The sequence below is a fragment of the Salvelinus sp. IW2-2015 genome, unplaced genomic scaffold, assembly GCF_002910315.2.
Source record: "Salvelinus sp. IW2-2015 unplaced genomic scaffold, ASM291031v2 Un_scaffold1335, whole genome shotgun sequence".
Lineage (NCBI taxonomy): Eukaryota > Metazoa > Chordata > Actinopteri > Salmoniformes > Salmonidae > Salvelinus > Salvelinus sp. IW2-2015.
This window is the reverse complement of record NW_019942848.1, coordinates 152641-171634: the sequence shown is the minus strand read 5'-3', so window position 1 is coordinate 171634 and position 18994 is coordinate 152641. Positions and strand designations below refer to the sequence as shown.

Sequence of the window (18994 nt, the reverse complement as noted above, 5' to 3'; positions counted from 1 at the left end):
GCATGGCTGTATGAGACAGAGCATGGCTGTATGAGACAGAGCATGGCTGTGTGAGGACAGAGCATGGTTGTATGAGACAGAGCATGGCTGTATGAGACAGAGCATGGCAGTATGAGACAGGAACATGGCTGTATGAGACAGAGGCATGGCAGTATGAGACAGAGCATGGCAGTATAAGAGAGGATGGCTGTATGAGACAGGAACATGGCTGATATGAGACAGAGCATGGCTATGAGACAGAGCATGCAGTATGAGACAGAGCATGGCAGTATGAGACAGAACATGGCTGTATGAGACAGGCATGGCAGTATGAGACAGAGCATGGCAGTTATAAGAGAGGATGGCTGTATGAGACAGAACATGGCTGTATGACACAGAGCATGGCAGTATGAGACAGAACATGCTGTATGAGACAGGGCATGGCTGTATGAGACAGAAATGGCTGTATGAGGACAGGCATGGCTGTATGAGACAGAACATGGCGTAGAGACAGGCATGGCTGTATGAAACAGGGCCACTTTGATCACACAGACACACTCCCGCATGTATAAACACAAATCCACAGAAATGCACACACACACACACACACACACACAACACCACACACCACACACCACACACACACACACACACACACACACACACACACACACACACACACACACACACCACACACACACACACACACACACACACACACACACACACACACAAACAGATGAGTCAGACAGAAAGTCGCACACAGGCTAGTGATGCAGAAAAAGTGGAAAGGGGGATCCAGGAATAACAAAGGTACAGTATGAGACAGAACATGGCTGTATGAGACAAGAGCATGGCTGTATGAACAGGCATGGCTGTATGAGACAGAGCATGGCTGTATGAGACAAACATGGTAGAATGAGACAGAGCATGCCAGAGTGAGACAGAACATGGCTGTATGAGACAGAACATGGTAGAATGAGACAGAGCATGCCAGAGTGAGACAGAACATGGCTGTATGAGACAGAACATGGTTGTGTGAGACAGAGCATGGTGTGTTAAACTAGCAGTTTAAGAGGGGGTAAAGCCTTCCTGTCTGTGTGGTTGATGTTGTTACATACTGTACCTGTGTTTTCTCATTACTGCCATACTTTCTCTTGACAGGGATTGAGTTGTGTTTAAAATCTCTCTATGAGGGATTGAGTGGTGTTAAAATCTCTCTATGGGATTGATGGTGTTTAAATCTCTCTATGAGGGATTGAATGGTGTTTACCATCTCTTTATGAGGGATTGAGTGGTGTTTAAAATCTCTCTATGAGGATTGAGTGGTGTTTACCATCTCTCAGTAGAGGGATGGTGTTTACCATCCAGTGAGGGATTGAGTGGTGTTTACCATCTCAGTGAGGGATTGAGTGGTGTTACCATCTCAGTGAGGATTGAGTGGTGTTTACCATCTCTCAGTGAGGGATAGTGGTGTTACCATCTCAGTGAGGGATTGATGGTGTTTACCATCTCAGTGAGGGTTGAGTGGTGTTTACCATCTCAGTGAGGGATTGAGTGTGTTTACCATCTCAGTGAGGATTGAGATGGTGTTTACCATCTCAGTGAGGGATTGAGTGGTGTTTACCATCTCTCATGAGGGTTTGAGTGGTGTTTACCATCTCTCAGTGAGGGATTGAGTGGTGTTTACCATCTCTCTATGAGGGATTGAGTGGTGTTTACCATCTCTCAGTGAGGGATTTGTGTGGGAGTGGTTCTTGTGTGTGTGTGTGTGTGGGGGGGGAAGGGTTGAATGTGTGTGATTGTCTGTGCTTCTGTGTGTGTGTGTGTGTGTGTGTGTTGTGTGTGTGTGTGTGTGTGTGTGTGTGTGTGTTGTGTGTGTGTGTTGTGTGTGTGGTGTGTGGTGTGTGTTGTGTGTGTGTGTGTGTGTGTGTGTGTGGGTGTGTGTGTGTGTGTGTGTGTGTGTGTGTGTGTGCATGTGTGTGCGCATATGGGGACGTGTTGAACTATACTCGAGGGAACCAGAAGTCCCACAAGGAAGTAAACTTTTTTTTTTTACCTGTAGCCAGGTAGATGATGTGGAACAGCAGTCTTTGCCCTGCACCACGTCCACAGCTACGTGGGAGAAGCGAACGTTGTCCTCCATGAAGTAAGGGACGGCTGGACCGGCTGGATCACCTCGTTCATCAGCAGGAACTTCTGGGCATCCTGCAGGTTCCTCTCTGTCAGGTTCAAATAGGAACCATAGTCGATGGTACCACACTGGAGACATGGAGACATATTGATAAGGAGCCATCTTGATAAGGAGACATATTGATAAGGAGACATCTTGATAAGGAGTCATCTTGAAAAGGAACATATTGATAAGGAGACATATTGATAAGGAGTATATTGATTAAAGTCATCTTGATAAGGAGACATCTTGAAAGGAGACATCTTGATAAGGAGACATATTCATACGGAGACATATTCATACGGGAACATATTGATAAGGAGACTTTAATAAGGAGGCATATCGATAAGGAGACATATTGATAGGGAACATATTGATAAGGAGAGATATTATAAGGAATTAATTGATAAGGAGACTTTAATAAGAGAGCATATCGATAAGGAGACATATTGATAAGAGACATTGTGGGGAATGACCAATGGGTGGTGGTCCCTGGGGGTGCTGCGTTTTGTTTGACATCCATGCGCTTATTAACACCAAAGATAACAATTACATCATTAATAATACATTCTTTCAACACCAGCTATTCTCTCTTGGAATTTGAAAGGCCTAAACGGTCCTATTAAACATAGCAGCTGTCTTGATCTCCATGCARGAAACCATATTGATATAGCAATGCTCCAAGAAACACACCTGCTCCAAAAGGACGCACATAGAGCAGAAAACTATTTATACAAACTGGCTGCCTTTTCATCAGCCCCAAACACAACTAAAGGTGTTCATCATAATGATACATAAGAAACCCTAATTCACCATCTTGGGTAAAGGCAAAGACCAAGAAGCCAGAATAACTTTTCTTAAATGTATCCATAATGGAAAGAAAATGGCCTTCATTATTGTTTACGTCTCCAAATTCATATGATCCTAAGTTTTCTGATTATCAGAACAGTATATTGTTAGAATTAACTGAATTCCATCTGGTTATTTGGACAGATATGAATGCCATTTTGAACATGCGGGACAAATCTAGCAAGACCAACTGCAATCCACACACAACCATGGGTCTCCAGTATATACTCTCTGATTACAACCTCCTTGATGCCTGGCGAGCACATAATCCTTAAGCAAAAGAGTACACTTTCACCTCAAACAGGCATAAATCATTCTGACAAATGGATTTCATACTATTATCTAAACCTCTATTTTCTTTCATCAAGAGAAATATAACAAATGAGCTTGTCTGACCACCATGCTTACTACTGCCAACTCCAAATCTCCTAAAAGAGACACAAGATGGAGGTTCAACACTTCATTACTACAGAATCCTACATTCTGAGATCAATTTGAAATTGAACTATGACCCCCGGTTTCTATGGGATGCAACTAAAGTGTTTCTAAAAAATAATGCTACTGCATTTGCATCTGGGTTGAATAAATCACAATTATAGAAGATTTCAGATTTGTAAATGTTGTTAACTGTATTAGAGTGTTCTCAACAACCACTCTTTATAGACCAGGTAGCTATTACTCTTTCCAAAGTCAAGACACAACTTCGTTTATTGATCAGGCAGAGAGCAGAATTTGCCACCCATTGAGTTAGATTCAACCATTACTTTCATGGTAATCGTCCCAGTCGTTTACTGGCCAACGTGCTACAAAGTAATGATCAATTAGCTGACACAGCAACTATTGAATCTGAAACAGGGGAATTACTATCAGAACCCAAATTCAATCAAAGTTTCTCCCACTTCTTTAAAGAGTTGTACACCTCTTTGTAAATCCACACCAAGCCAGAATAAGTCCTTTCTAAGATAATTAAGAGAAAAAAGCCACCTCGCTGGGAGCCCAAGTCTCTCTTAATGAACTCAAAAGGGCATTGGATAGAATAAAGACAAATTGCCTGGATGGGACGATATTCCTCCTGAGGTCTATTGAACATTTTGGAATCAATTAGGTCCACTATTGCATGAAATGACTAATACAGACGTTCACAAAGGTTCATTTGGGAGAGATGTGAATACAGCACTAATTTTGTTTTTATATCTAAAAAAAAAAGGTAAAGATACCACACAGTGTTCTCACTATTGCCCCCTATCTTTGATAAACACAGATATTAAAACAATTTTTTTTAATGTTTTCGTCCTGTCTTCTGACTTACTTACCAAAATTGATGTACCAAAGCGGGATTGTTAAAAAGCGTCTATCCTCGGATAACCTCCGTCAACTATTACGGCTGTGTCCCAATCCAAAGGCCTGCTACTGCCTTCCTGGCACCAAAGGCACCTACCTTAGTAGTTAGCACATTTCCAGTAGGTAACTGCCAATTGGGACAGGATTCGAAGGCAGCAACAAGTGACAACGCATTCACATTCCACTGAGCGAGAGACGTTTGTTTACATTGTAGACGCCGTAGCAGTGTGAGCAACTAGTGCTAGCAATTCAGTGAATAACTATCCAAAATGGAAATATCTGACATGAATAACAAGTTAACAAGTAAAATAATCGATCTCCTCAGTGCCTGTTCATGAATGAAGTTGACACCGCCCAGAACAATTATCCTACACGGTACAGTTCCTCCTCTCACATAATGCTTGGTCTGCTGCTCCATTGTTGAGGACAGACGTGCTTGCATGCACTATACGTACGCTATACGATTTTTGGGGAGATCCTTTTTTTTTTTTTTTACAATCTGTTTAAGAAAGATGAATAGCCAGAATAGTGGTGTTTCACTGTGAAATGAATAATGCATTAGAGCTGCTAATGTATTTGTGAATGATTCATTCACACAACTATCACACCCTTGCATATTATGAAATCAAATCAAAACAAATTGTATTAGTCACAGGCGCTGAATACAACAGGTATTTCACCTTACAGTGAAATGCTTACTTAAACGCCCTTAACCAACAATGCAGATTAAAAAATACGAATAAGATATTAAGGTAAAGTAGTTAAAGAGCAGCAGTAAAATAACAATAGCGAGAAAATATACAGGGTGTTACGGTACAGAGTCAATGTGGAGACTATATACTGGGTGTTACGGTACAGAGTCAATGTGGAGACTATATACAGGGTGTTACGGTACAGAGTCAATGTGGAGACTATATACAGGGTGTTACGGTACAGAGTCAATGTGGAGACTATATACAGGGTGTTACGGTACAGAGTCAATGTGTGGGGGCACAGGTTAGTCGAGGTAATTGAGGTAATATGTACATGTAGGTAGAGTTATTAAAGTGACTATGCATAGATAATAAACAGAGAGTAGGTGGGCGGGGGAGGGTCTGGGTCTGGGTAGCCATCAGTAGTCTGGGTAGCAATTTGATTAGATGTTCAGGAGTCTTATGGCTTGGGGGTAGAAGCTGTTTAGAAGTCTCTTGGACTTAGACTTGGCGCTCCGGTACCGCTTGCCGTGCGGTAGCAGAGAGAACAGTCTATGACTAGGATAGCTAGAGTATTTGACAATTCTTAGGGCCTTCCTCTGACACCGTCTGGTATAGAGGTCCTGGATGGCAGGAAGCTTGGCCCAAGTGATGTACCGTACTGGGCCGTATACACTGCATTGTGGTCAGAGGCCGAGCAGGTGCCATACCAGACAATGATACAACCAGTCAGGATGCTCTCGATGGTGCAGCTGTAGAACCTTTTGAGGATATGAGGACCCATGCCAAATCTTTTCAGTCTCCTGAGGGGAATAGGTTTTGTCGTGCCCTCTTCACGACTGTCTTGGTGCGCTTGGACCATGTCAGTTTGTTGGTGAAGTGGACACCAAGGAACTTGAAGCTTTCAACCTGCTCCACAGCAGCCAGGTCGATGAGAATGGGGGCGTGCTCGGTCCTCTTTTTCCTGTAGTGCAACAATCATCTCCTTAGTCTTGATCACGTTGAGGGAGAGGTTGTTGTGCTGGCACCACATGGCCAGGTCTCTGACCTCCTCCCTATAGGCTGTCTCGTCGTTGTCGGTGATCAGGCCTACCACTGTTGTGTCATCGGCAAACTTAATGATGGTGTTGAAGTCGTGCCTGGCAGTACAGTCATGAGTGAACAGGGAGTATCACCTTTCAATATTAGTTATCAACGAATACACAACTGAACATCAGTGTCATGGCTCACATCAACACCATTATCCCAGAAACCCTAGACCAACTCCAATTTGCATACCGCCCTAACAGATCCACAGATGACGCAATCTCTATTGCACTCCACACTGCCCTTTGCCACCTGGACAAAATGAACACCTATGTGAGAAAGCTATTTATTGACTACAGCTCAGCGTTCAACACCATAATGCCATAACTTGTATCTCTTATTCTTATCCGTATTTTTTAAAACTGCACTGTCGGTTAGGGGCTTGAAAGTAAGCATTTCACTGTAAGGTCTACACCTGTTGTATTTGGCACAAGTGACTAACAAAATTTGATTTGATTTGATGCACTCCAACTAGATAAGGCCAAGGCTACCTCAACTTAACGTAAGCTAAATGCTTTGGATGCAAAACAAATACTGGCATGTGATAAAGGATAACATGTACGATATAACTACCTTACCAGTCAAAAGTTTGGACACACCTATTCATTCAAAGGTTTTTCTATATTTTACTCTTTTTTGCATTGTAGAATGATAGTGAGGACATAAAAAGTGTGAAATAACATACGGGATCTTGTAGTAAGCACAAAAGTGTTAAACAAATCAACATTTATTTGAGATTTGAGATTCTTTAAAGTAGCCACTCTTTGCCTTGATGACAGCTTTGCACACTCTTGGCATTCTCTCAACCAGCTTCACCTGGAAGGCTTTTCTAACAGTCTTGAAGGACTTGCCACATATGCTGAGCACTTGTGTGTTGGTTTTCTTTCGCTCTGTGGTCCAACTCATCCCAAACCATCTCAATTGGGTTGAGGTCGGGTGATTGTGGAGGCCAGGTCATCTGATGCAGCACTCAATCACTCTCCTTCTTGGTAAAATAGCCATTACACAGCCTGGAGGTGTGTTGGGTCATTGTCCTGTTGAAAAACAAATGATAGTCCCACTAAGCGCAAACCAGATGGGATGGCGGATCGCAGCAGAATGCTGTGGTAGCCATGCTGGTAAAGTGTGCCTTGAATTCTAAATACATCACTGACAGTGTCACCAGTAAAGCACCACACACAATCACACCTCCTCCTCCATGTTTCACAGTGGGAACCACTGTGGGAGCAGAATTACAAGATTATGTTATGTTTATGCACCAAATAGTTGTTTAAGGAAATAGAGTAAGGTTCTTAGAACTCTCTCCCTTTCTGAGTTAACTGAGAGGAGTCTTTTGAAGCTTGGGCAGGCAACTGATTAAGTGATGGCTTGGTGATAAGAAACTTTACAGCCACATTCTATTATATGATTAGTGGTGCATGTGACACATATGTCTCCGGTTTGACTGAGCCTGCATTCGTAGATAAGATGTGGTGTGTGTGTGTGACTCGAGATAGAGAGAGCCTGAAGGAATAGAAGAGACATCTCATTGTTTGTTCTCATCCTTCCATCTGGGAAACTTAACCTGGAGGAGTAAAGTAACACCCCCCCGTGCAGATAAACGACAGGATGAATGGGTGGTTTATGGTGCCCCAATCTGCATGGGAGGGGTGGAGCCAGCCATGACTAAGCATTTTGAGGTATTCTATATAAAGACCCAGTATACTATGTATGATTCTAAGCACTCGGCAACACACACTTCAGAGTGTGGTGTCGACGGTTTCATTATTGCAATAATTAATTGATATTAAATAAATATGATTGTTTGAAGATATGCCAAAGTCTCTCTCAGTACTGATATTTCCACGACACCACACATCCATACCAAAAATCTCAAATTTGGACTCATCAGACCAAAGATTGATTTACACCGGTCTAATGTCCATTGCTCGTGTTTCTTGGCCCAAACAATTCTCTTCTTCTTATTGGTGTCCTTTAGTAGTGGTTTCTTTGCAGCAATTTGACCATGAAGGCCTGATTCACACAGTCTCCTCTGAACAGTTGATGTTGAGATGTGTCTGTTACTTGAACTCTGAGAAACATTTATTTGGGCTGCAATTTCTGAGGCTGGTAACTAATGAACTTATCCTCTGCTGCAGAAGTACCTCAGGGTCTTCCTTTCCTGTGGCGGTCCTCATGAGAGCCAGTTTCATCATAACTGCTGATGGTTTTTGCGACTGCACTTGAAGAAACGTTCAAAGTTCTTGGAATTTTCCGGATTGCCTGACCTTCATGTCTTAAAGTAACGATGGCCTGTCGTTTCTCTTTGCTTATTTGAGCTGTTCTTCCCATAATATGAACTTGGTCTTTTACCTAATAGGGATATCTTCTGTATACCAACCATACCTTGTCACAGCACAACTGATTGCCTCAACTGCATTAAGAAGGAAAGAATTTCCACAAATTAACTTTTAACAAGGCACACCTGTTAATGGGAAATGCATTACAGGTGACTAACTCATGAAGCTGGTTGAGAGAATGCCAAGAGTGTGCAAAGCTGTCATCAAGGCAAAGGGTAGCTTGTTTAACACTTTATTGATGAGTTTAACACTTTTTTGGTTACTACCTGATTCCATATGTGTTATTTCATAAGTTTGATGTCTTCACTATTATACTACAAGGTAGAAAATAGTCAAATTAAGAAAATCCCTGGAATGAGTATGTGTGTCCAAACTTTTGACTGGTACTGTATATAAATGCATATCAATAAATAGAGCATTGTAATATTATTGATTCCTTTCTCTCTCCGTGTAGGGGATTGGTGCTGTAACGGCTGTCAATGTCGTTCTCCTCCTCAGACGAGGAGGAGCATGGATCGGACCAAGATGCGGAGTAGGAGGTATTCATGATTTTAATGGCAAACCAACAAACACTACAAATAAACAAAACAACRAACGTGACTAACCTSCAACAGTCCTGTGTGGCCCAAACGCTAACACAGGAAACAAACACCCACAAAACACMRGTGAAACCCWGGCTGCCTWAGTATGACTCTCAATCAGAGACAAACGATACACACCTGTCTCTAATTGAGAATCATACCAGGCCGAACACAAAACCCAACATAGAAATAGAAAACATAGACTGCCCACCCAACACTCACGCCCTGACCAATAAATACATATAAAACAAGAGAAAACAGGTCAGGAACGTGACAGGTGCTAATGAACAGATGAACTGCTGTCACCAGATAGATGCCCAAGCCTCAAAACCAGAAACACGGGGAGACGTCAACACTTGTCATTTTTAATAAATGTTCAATTTGTTATTGGTTTTCCTGTATCTGTACATGAGCCCTTAAAACACAGTCCATTGTACAAAATAGTTAATTCCCAAGTGAGGGACATGACACAGAGATGAACCTCCAGCATTCATAAGCCTTGTTAAGTACATGAGGGCAAATGTAGTCATGACAGCTACATGTTTTTTTATACATAGGACAGGAGTTTACAGGTTTTTGTTCCAGCCCTTCACTAACACCTCATTTAACTAAATGTGGTCTAAATTGAAGACTTGCACGCAGTGCAATCCTCTGGGACAAAACAAATCACATCTGTATTTTAGAATGAGCTTAATACATTAAAATGTCCTGACACATCTGCATCATAAACAATAATATGGGTGAATCTATTTATATTTAACATTCATTAAGATGTTGCACACTCCTTAATAAAATCCTGAGATATGGTGATTATCTTGGTGGCTGGGAGGTTCCCAACAAGTTCAATAGATCTGCAGGGTGTCAGGGTGAGATGTCCTTCAACCTGGAACAAGCAGAGACAATGGGGGAGAAAGTAACCTCACTGCTCAAATTTCAGTACTGGTTCATGTTGTTGAAGCCACAACTACCTTTATTAATGTGCAATCTAATTGTTAACAGTTTTGCATATTTTTAGGCTTGGTCCGTTGTTAACAGTAAGAGTAGAATAACAGCCACTAATTTTAACTAGTACCACCAAACCCAATCGTACAACACAATAGGGGAAGGGAAAGTGACAAGAAAAAGTTAGCTAACATTAGCTAAACAGACATCAACAGAATGCACAAATAACTTGGCTGGCTGGCAAGCCTAGATTGAACTGAACACAGCTTGCTGCATTTCCAAAAATGTTCATCAGATGTTGTTAACATTTTAAACATGTTTTACCTAGAATTAGGCATGACTGTTTTCTCCTGCCAAGGCAATGCAATGCGGCGAAACACAAGCTAGCAAGTTTAGCTTGTTGGCAAGTTTAAAAACTTCAGAATTGAAACATTGCTAAATCTACGATTAGGCCTAGTTAGCTCATTAGTTCATCTCTAAACAGCTGATAAGTAGATCGCCTTTCTAACGATAGCTAGCTATCGCGTCCGACTTGGCAACAGGCTGATAAACAACAGTTACTCAACATTTAAAATTCATATGAAAGTAATATGTTGAACATTTGAACATAATTTGTTTAACAAATTAATGTTATACTCACAGTTATTGCTTATTCTTCTGTATAGCCTCTCCAGGGAAGGATACATTGGATGCTGCCTTCAAAACCGCCCGAATGAAGGCGCGTTAGAAGGCACGATTTTAAGGTACCTTGGGCTTTAGACATGCCAATTTTGACATCCTGCCTAGAAATGGTGCCTCAAAAGGCAGCATCCTTGTCAATTGGGATATAGTCTACATATCTTAGATGCTTCATCAGAAACATCAGTTCCTTGGGCTGTATTATCTCTCGATTCAGAAAAATATTTTGATAGAAAATAATGGTCATATCTCTGGTCTGTCTTGGAACATATGGAATTGGCTCCAATTTCATTCATATGATTAAAATGCTGTATGCCAATCCCTCAGCCAAAATTATAACAGGTAATATCTGCTCTGCTCCGTTCAGAATCACTAGAAGCAGCAGACAAGGCGATCCAACTTCACCTTTGCTTTTCTTATTATCCATGGAACACCTGTCCCAGGCAATTCATCAGTCGAAAGAAATAACACCAATTTCTCTCAAATCACTTTATCTCATTTTACGCAGATTACATTTTACTACAGTATATCTAGACAATGTATCTCAATCGATCCCTAACGCATTGAAGATCATACATCAATTCAGCTTAACCTCGAGTTATAAAATGAATCTAACCAAATGAGCTCTACTGCCTCTCGAGTCCTCGATGGGGGACTCCATCTCTACTTATGGAATCCCAACAATTTTAAATATTTGGGTGTAGATATATTTCCTTCCTTAGATAAAACCATTGGTGTCTCCTACTGTCCTGGAAGAGATGGATCTTCACTGATATATCCCTTAAGCAATGCAAACTACGCTTTAGTGCTGTTATTGCTCACACAATCTCTATTTGGCACAAAATTGAAAAACAATGTAACTGTGAATCAAAATGGCATGCCCATACTCCAATATTTCACAATAATGCCTTGAGATCTGGAAGGTGACCTTTTGCATCCCCCCAATGGACCAAATGTGGAATCTGCACCCTTGCCGATATCATGGACAGTAATGGTTTGAGAATATTCCAAGTTCTGTAAGATACAGACACATTACCAAACAACTCCTTTTTTTTCTATATTTACAACTTAGGTCAGCTATGCTGGCCTCTGGAGTCCCTTGGGGAACTCAACTACTGAACCATCCAATGATAGGGTTTATAAATAAATTATCTGGACTCCCGAAAGGACTGATCTATATAATACAATATATATATACAAAAGTATGTGGACACCGTTTCAAATTAGTGGATACGTCTATTTCAGCCACACCCATTGTGGACATGTGTATAAAATCTAGCACACAGCCATGCAATCTCCATAGACAAATATTGACATTAGAATGGCCTTACTGAAGACCTCAGTGACTTTCAACGTGGCACCGTCATAGGACACCACCTTTCCGACAAGTCAAATTTCTGAGATCTGCCCCGGTCAACTGCAAGTGCTGTTATAAGTCGAAACATCTAGGAGCAACAACGGCTCAGCCGCGAAGTGGTAGGCCACACAAGCTCACAGAACGGAACGCCGAGTGCTGAAGCGCGTAGCGAGTAAATATTGTCTTGTCCAGAAGCGTGCGTTGGTTTGTGTGTGTGTGTGTTTATGTTTGTGTTTGTGTGTTTGTGTGTGAGTGACACTCATCTGTCTCTCTTATCAGCAGGAGGTTCAAGCAGGCAGGCTAATACTAACCAATGGACAGCACAGTTAAACAGTAGTAGGGTGAGTGGAAATAGGTACTTACTGTATAGTATAGTATAGTATAGTATAGTATAGTATAGTATAGTATAGTATAGTATAGTAGAGTATAGTGGGGCGGCAGGCAGTATAGTGGTCAGAGCATTGGGCCAGTAACCGAAAGGTAAAAATCTGTCGTTCTGTACCTGAACAAGGCAACTAACCCACTGTTCCCCGGTAGGCCGTCATTGTAAATAAGAATTTGTTCTTAACTGACTTGCCTAGTTAAATAAAGGTTCAATAATTTACAAAAATAAAGATATATATATATATATATAGTATGGCACGATATGGTATGGCATGATACGGTATGGTATGGTATAGCATGATATGGTATAGTATGGTATAGTACGGTATAGTACGGTATGGTAGAGTACGGTATGGTATAGTATAGTATGATATGATATAGTACTGTATAGTATGGTATAGTATAGTAGGGTATGGTATAGTACTGTATAGTATGGTATAGTATAGTATGATATAGTATGGTATGATATGGTCTGGTATAGTATGGTATAGTATGGTATGACATAGTAGGATATGGCATGGTATGGTGTGGTATAGCATGATATGGTCTAGTAAAGAATGGTATAGTATAGCATTGCACTGTATGGTATAGTATAGTATGGTATAGTTTGGCATGGTATAATGTAGTATGATATGGTATAGTATGGTATGGTATAGCATGATATGGTTTAGTTTTAGTATAGTATAGTATTGTACGGTATGGTATGGTATAGTACGGTATCGTATGGTATGGTATAGTATTGTATGGCATAGTATGCTATACACAGCTGCCATCTAGTGGCCAAAATCTAAATTGCACCTGGGCTGGAATAATACATTATGGCCATTCTCTTGCATTTCAAAGACGATGGTACAAAAAAAAAATGCATGTTTTTTTCTTTGTATTATCTTTTACCAGATCTAATGTGTTATATTCTCCTACATTCACTTCACATTTCTACGAACTTCAAAGTATTTCCTTTCAAATGTTATAAAGAATATGCATATCCTTGCCTCAGGTCCTGAGCAGCTACATTTGGGTATGTCATTTTAGGCGAAAATAGAAAATTTGTATGTGGAGGCGTCATCGTCACCACCTTAATTATGTTTCTTTTTCTTTTTTATTGTCTAATAAATTCAATCAGTCAATCTGTTTAGCCTGCTAGCCCTGAGAACTGCAAGCCTTTCCAGTCATACAACATTCTCTGTGTCATCAATAAAGACCACAGAGCTTTAACACCAGAACTGCTAAAGAGGTCATTTGGACAGCTGAATTAAAACAATTATTACTCTGCCATTTTTAAAGTCATGCCCCCCCTCAGTCCTTGACCTTTCTTAAATAAGTCTATGTAACACACTGTCAGTGATAGAATCTTAACATCATAACAGAACTGAAGTTATAACCAGTTTTAGGAGCGCATGTCATTTTTTGGTTTTCCCCCGTTGCTCCTCCTTCTTCCGACAGTAGGACCTGCTCCTCCATTCCTTCTCCCAACAGTAGGACCTGATCCACTACTTCTCCCGACAGCAGGACCTGCTCCACTCCTTCTCCCGACAGTAGGACCTGCGCCACTCCTTCTCCCAACAGTAGGACCTGATCCACTACTTCTCCCGACAGCAGGACCTGCTCCACTCCTTCTCCCGACAGTAGGACCTGCTCCACTCCTTCCCCCGACAGTAGGGCCAGCTCCACTCCTTCTCCCGACAGCAGGACCTGCTCCACTCCTTCTCCTGACAGTAGGACCTGCTCCACTCCTTCTCCCGACAATAGGACCTGCTCCACACCTTCTCCCAACAGTATGACCTGCTCCACTCCTCCGAAGTCGGAGGCTGCTCCACTTCTTCTCCCGAAAGTAGCCTGCTCCACTCCTTCTCCCGACAATAGGACCTTTTCCCAACAGTATGACCTGCTCCACTCCTCCTCCCGACAGTAGGAGCTGCTCACTTCTCCCCCCCCTCCGAAAGTAGGACCTGCTCCACTCCTTCTCCCGACAGTTGGGCCAGCTTCACTCCTTCTCCCGACAATAGGGCCTGCTCCACTCCTTCTCCCGACAGTAGGGCCAGCTCCACTCCTTCTCCCGACAATAGGGCCTGCTCCACTCCTTCTCCCAACAGTAGGACCTAATCCACTTCGTCTCCCAACAGTAGGACCTGGAGACCCATGGGGCGGCTCACAATTGGCCCAGCGTTGTCCGGGTTAGGGGAGGGTTTGGCCGGCCGGGATTTCCATGTTTCATCATGCTCTAGCAACTCCTTGTGGCGGGCCAGGGGCCTGCAAGCTGACCTCGGTCGTCAGTTAGACAGTGTTTCTTCCAACACATTGGTGCGGCTGGCTTCTGGGTTAAGCAAGCGGTGTGTCAAGAAGCAATGCGGCTTGGCAGGGTTGTGTTTCGGCGACGCATGGCCTTCGACCTTCACCTCTACCGAGTCCGTAGGGGAGTTGCAGCGATGGGACAAGACTGTACTGTTGGATTCGACATTTTGAATATCGAGATATTAAAGACATGATAGATCAGACGCTTAGTATAGTAAAAGAGACTGGGTCTCTGTAGAAAGACAAAAAGCTGTGGAATGTGTTGGAATGTGTTGGAATGTGTTGAGGGATGGGAGCAGAGCACCGTGTTGATACAGGAAAGACTGATTGACATCTGTGGATTAGATGAAGGAGCGGTTTAGGTCAGGAGGTGTAGACAGATTCTCATAAGGGAGTATTAAAGGTTTGGTATCCTGTTACCCACTTTACTCTCTTCCTGTAAGACCATAACATGTAGGGATTGGAGAGAAGGAGGAGTGTCTTAAGTGGGATATAAATATCTGGATGGGACAAATGTTGGGTTGTCTGAATTACAGCTGTACAGAACCTTTGGGAAGATTTAAACTTGGTTAAAGCTACTCTAGTGTCTGTGGGTTATTTACTCTGATATATAAGAACCTAACAGATGGCAAGCTAGCCAGGAGTTCACCACGATTTGTAGTCAAACCAAAGAGTCCAGATGAGTGGAGCAGAGCTGGCAACAGACAAGGTAGGCTAGTTCCTATATCTGTTTGTACCGCCCGGGGTGTAGTGGGTGAGAAGTCAGGCACAGGAAGCAGAGAGTTCAGGGTAGTGCTAACTTTTAATGCACCACAACGGTGAACATACGCCAACCAAAACAAATGCCCCAAACACGGGGGACTAAAACAGTCCAGCAAAAAACCCAAACACATGGGAAAACCGTGACACACAGACGTGTACACATGTACATCGAACAATCCCGGTAAATAAAGCCCAACCAATCAGCCTAAAACAAACACAGGTGAAACCAATAAACAGAAAAGGGGAAAAGGGATCAGTGGCAGCTAGTAGGCCGGTGACGACGACCGCCGAGCGCCACCCGAACAGGAAAGGGAGCTACCTTCGGTAGGAGTCGTGACACTGTTTCCACTCATTTTGACATCTTGGGGAGATGAGAATCGTTGGCTGAACTAATTATGGGATACGGACCTGGAGAGCCAAAGTTTAATTTTATCGGCCCATTGTGTAACGACCGGTCGTAGCTTTCTAGTAAATGGTAAGGCCCGAAAGGTAAACTCATACAGGCTGGTACCTGTAGGGTAAGTCCTAGGGGGTAACTCCCTAGTAGGTTGGTTCCTGCTAGTACTATAAAGTCAATAGTAAATCACAGAGGGGTAATACCTGTGATTACTATTAATGAAGGGTAGGTTCCTTTTAAGAATATATCCCAAGTGGATGTTTTCCTCTGCGAGATCCAGATAAAATATAAGAGCCAGGCTAATATACATGAAGGGTAGGTTCCCTGAAGGATAGATCCCTAGTGGTGGTATATCTCTGCGAGATCTGTAAATAGAAGAAAAGTCCCAGTTGCAGTGAGTTTTTTTTGTTTAAGACGAGAGTTCTAGAAAATAGTGAGTTAAAAAACAAAAAGAAAAAATAGGATATTCGAACACTGTTTAGTAGCAGTAGTGTAGTAGCAGTATCAATATGGAGAGAGGTTGGTTGATGCCCTATGGGGAGAGGGCGTGGTGAGAGATGATGTGGATTATCAATAATAGTGATATTTGAGGAAGTACTGGAATAGGACATGAAGTCCTGTCCGTATTCTCCAGTAATAGGTTCGCAGATGTTTATGGTATCGGTTCTAATACAAGGTATTAAGTGCCGTGACCAATTAATTATTATCCGGGGAAGTGTGTAGTGCTATCTTAGAAAATATTTAATAGAAGGTGTGTATAATAGACGGGAGTTAAGGAATCTAAGATACCCTGGACACCGTCGGGAGTGTTTAGGGAATAATAACTATTGATATGGCGACAAACGGACCCGTTTCTCCCTGTAATATAGAGATAGCGGAATTTAATAAAGACATGGAGGTGCTTAAAGAAGCACACGAGCATTCTACCAATTCACCTGGAATATGGGAACATTTTAGCAAATTAGATAAAATTGGACAACATTTTCCTGCTGACGGAGAATTCAAATCAAATAAAGAATTCAGGGAGGCAATTATGACTTGGCACAAAGACATAAAACCAGAATCAAAAGCTCAATATACCAGCGTTTTGATGTCAGCATTCTATCAACAGAAAATGCATAACGATAAACCGAGAAAGTGTAACACCAGTACGCTAATACAGAAGGACTGGAAATGGGAGTGTATTGATAGAATTTGCGCTTCTGCTTTGATGACGGGGTTGAACCCTGTGATCAAAACGGTAATTGCGGGGGTAGTAGATTTAATTCAAGACAATGTTTTGAGAGTGGAATATGACTCCGCTCACCTCGCAGACGTGCGAGGGGTTAATAGGGCCATAGAAAAAAGCACTAACTATAGTTTCAATGGCCAAGATAAGACAAAGAAACGTAGCTGAAAAGCATCAAAGCGTAGGGAGACCGAGTCCTGTTTTAGGTGTGGGACTATTGGTCATTGGAAAAGGGAGTGTCAAGTGGGTATGGAGCCTGCTCTATTCAGAGAAAATGTTGCCAGGCAAGCATTTGCATCATTTTCAACAAATCCTCCGGAAAGTAGAAGGAATGGAACTTTCAACTAGCGGTGTATAGTCTCTGTTCGATCGTGGTACATAGAGATTACAGTTTCTATGTGAAGGAAGACGTATGAGATAACGTGTTACCTAACTGTTTAGTAAAGGCCAGGGATTAAATATTGCGGGATACCTTACGATGAGAAATTGGCTACCACTGCCACAGGAAAATTATTTTGGGTTGAAGATTCTAGGCGAAATGCCAGGGGAATGGATTCTAACAGGCTGACCACACCGCTCGCATCGCGAGCAAATCCTGCCTCTCCCATCTCCTCATTGGTTTATAGAAGCAGGTACCCACGTGCCATCTCCTCATTGGTTATACCCACGTGGGTAATTGAAAGACAAACTGTTTTGCCGTCGGCGTAGTAATACTATGAAAGTTTAGATGCCAATCACCATATAAGTTCAAAGATGAAAAAGCCTGGAAGGAGGAGAGATGACTAGAAACGATTCGGTTGACCGTTTTATGTGTGGATGAATTGTTGGAGTAGAGGACCTTGTGCATTTCAGGTAAAATAACAACTCAATGTTTATATCCCAGGACAAATTAGCTAGCAACAGCAAGCTAGCTAAATAGGACAAATTAGCTAGCAAGTGCAAGCTAACTAGCTTAATAGCCATAAATGTTTAATGCTTATCGACCCTTCCCCAAATTAATGTAATTGGTTCAGAGTTTGCTTTGATATTTTAACCTGCAAGTAGTGATCGCGTTTGGTGTAGGGGGACAAAATAAATGTATGCACGATTGTGCACGATGGCCCACGATGGCGCATGCGCACAGCCAGTTTGGGTTCCGTGTAAAGGTAACACATTTAAATTATATGGCCAAACTCTTCTTGCAAATGCAGAAAGCTTTAGGGTTTGCTTAAATCATTAGACATGTTATGTGGTTTTATTTTAAAATAAATGTACTTTTGATGTCATCTCATTCTGGAATGGAATTCTAGAATGGACGAATGGGTGGAAGGGTCACGAGGAATTAGTATAGGGGTTACCAAACCTAAAATGAACTTTACATTTTTTTATGTGGTATGATGGTTATGGAGAACCACATAGGGAAAAGGAGACCAGTGAATCGTTAGAGTCGGTGGAGAGATGCTATCACCGTGTTGTGGGATTTATTGGATGGGGTCTTTTCAATTCAGTTAAAATGGGTATGAAGGAGGATGAAATGTTATGAACAGGTATTTAAATGGTTTCCGAAGGACAGGGAAAGAAAGGGAGTGGAAACATTTTAATGGTGTCGAAAGCTCTGAATATTAAAAATTCCTAATGAAGAATGATCAACTTCATTATGAATTAAATAGACAGGGGGATTTCATAAAATAATTCTTGAGAAACACTCTCTATCCAAATTGTACCATTACTTTAAGAGATTATTATTATTTCCGTAGGGAGTTATAAAGAGTTGCAATTCTAAGTTGATTAGTTATTCGAATTGGTTTATTTTTGATTTAACATGTTTTTTTTTAATCACGTGTTTGAAAGGGGAAAATTACCAGTTCCCTGAGGTCCTGGTCTTTGGGGTACTTATACAGTGGTACTGTGTTTCGGCTGCATATAGAAAGGAAA

At 41.9% G+C, this 18994-nt stretch overlaps 1 pseudogene; it reads right to left on the bottom strand.

Moving 5' to 3' along the window:
• LOC112070471 (semaphorin-5A-like) overlaps nt 1-18994 on the bottom strand; it is a 146710-nt pseudogene that overhangs the window by 43952 nt on the left and 83764 nt on the right.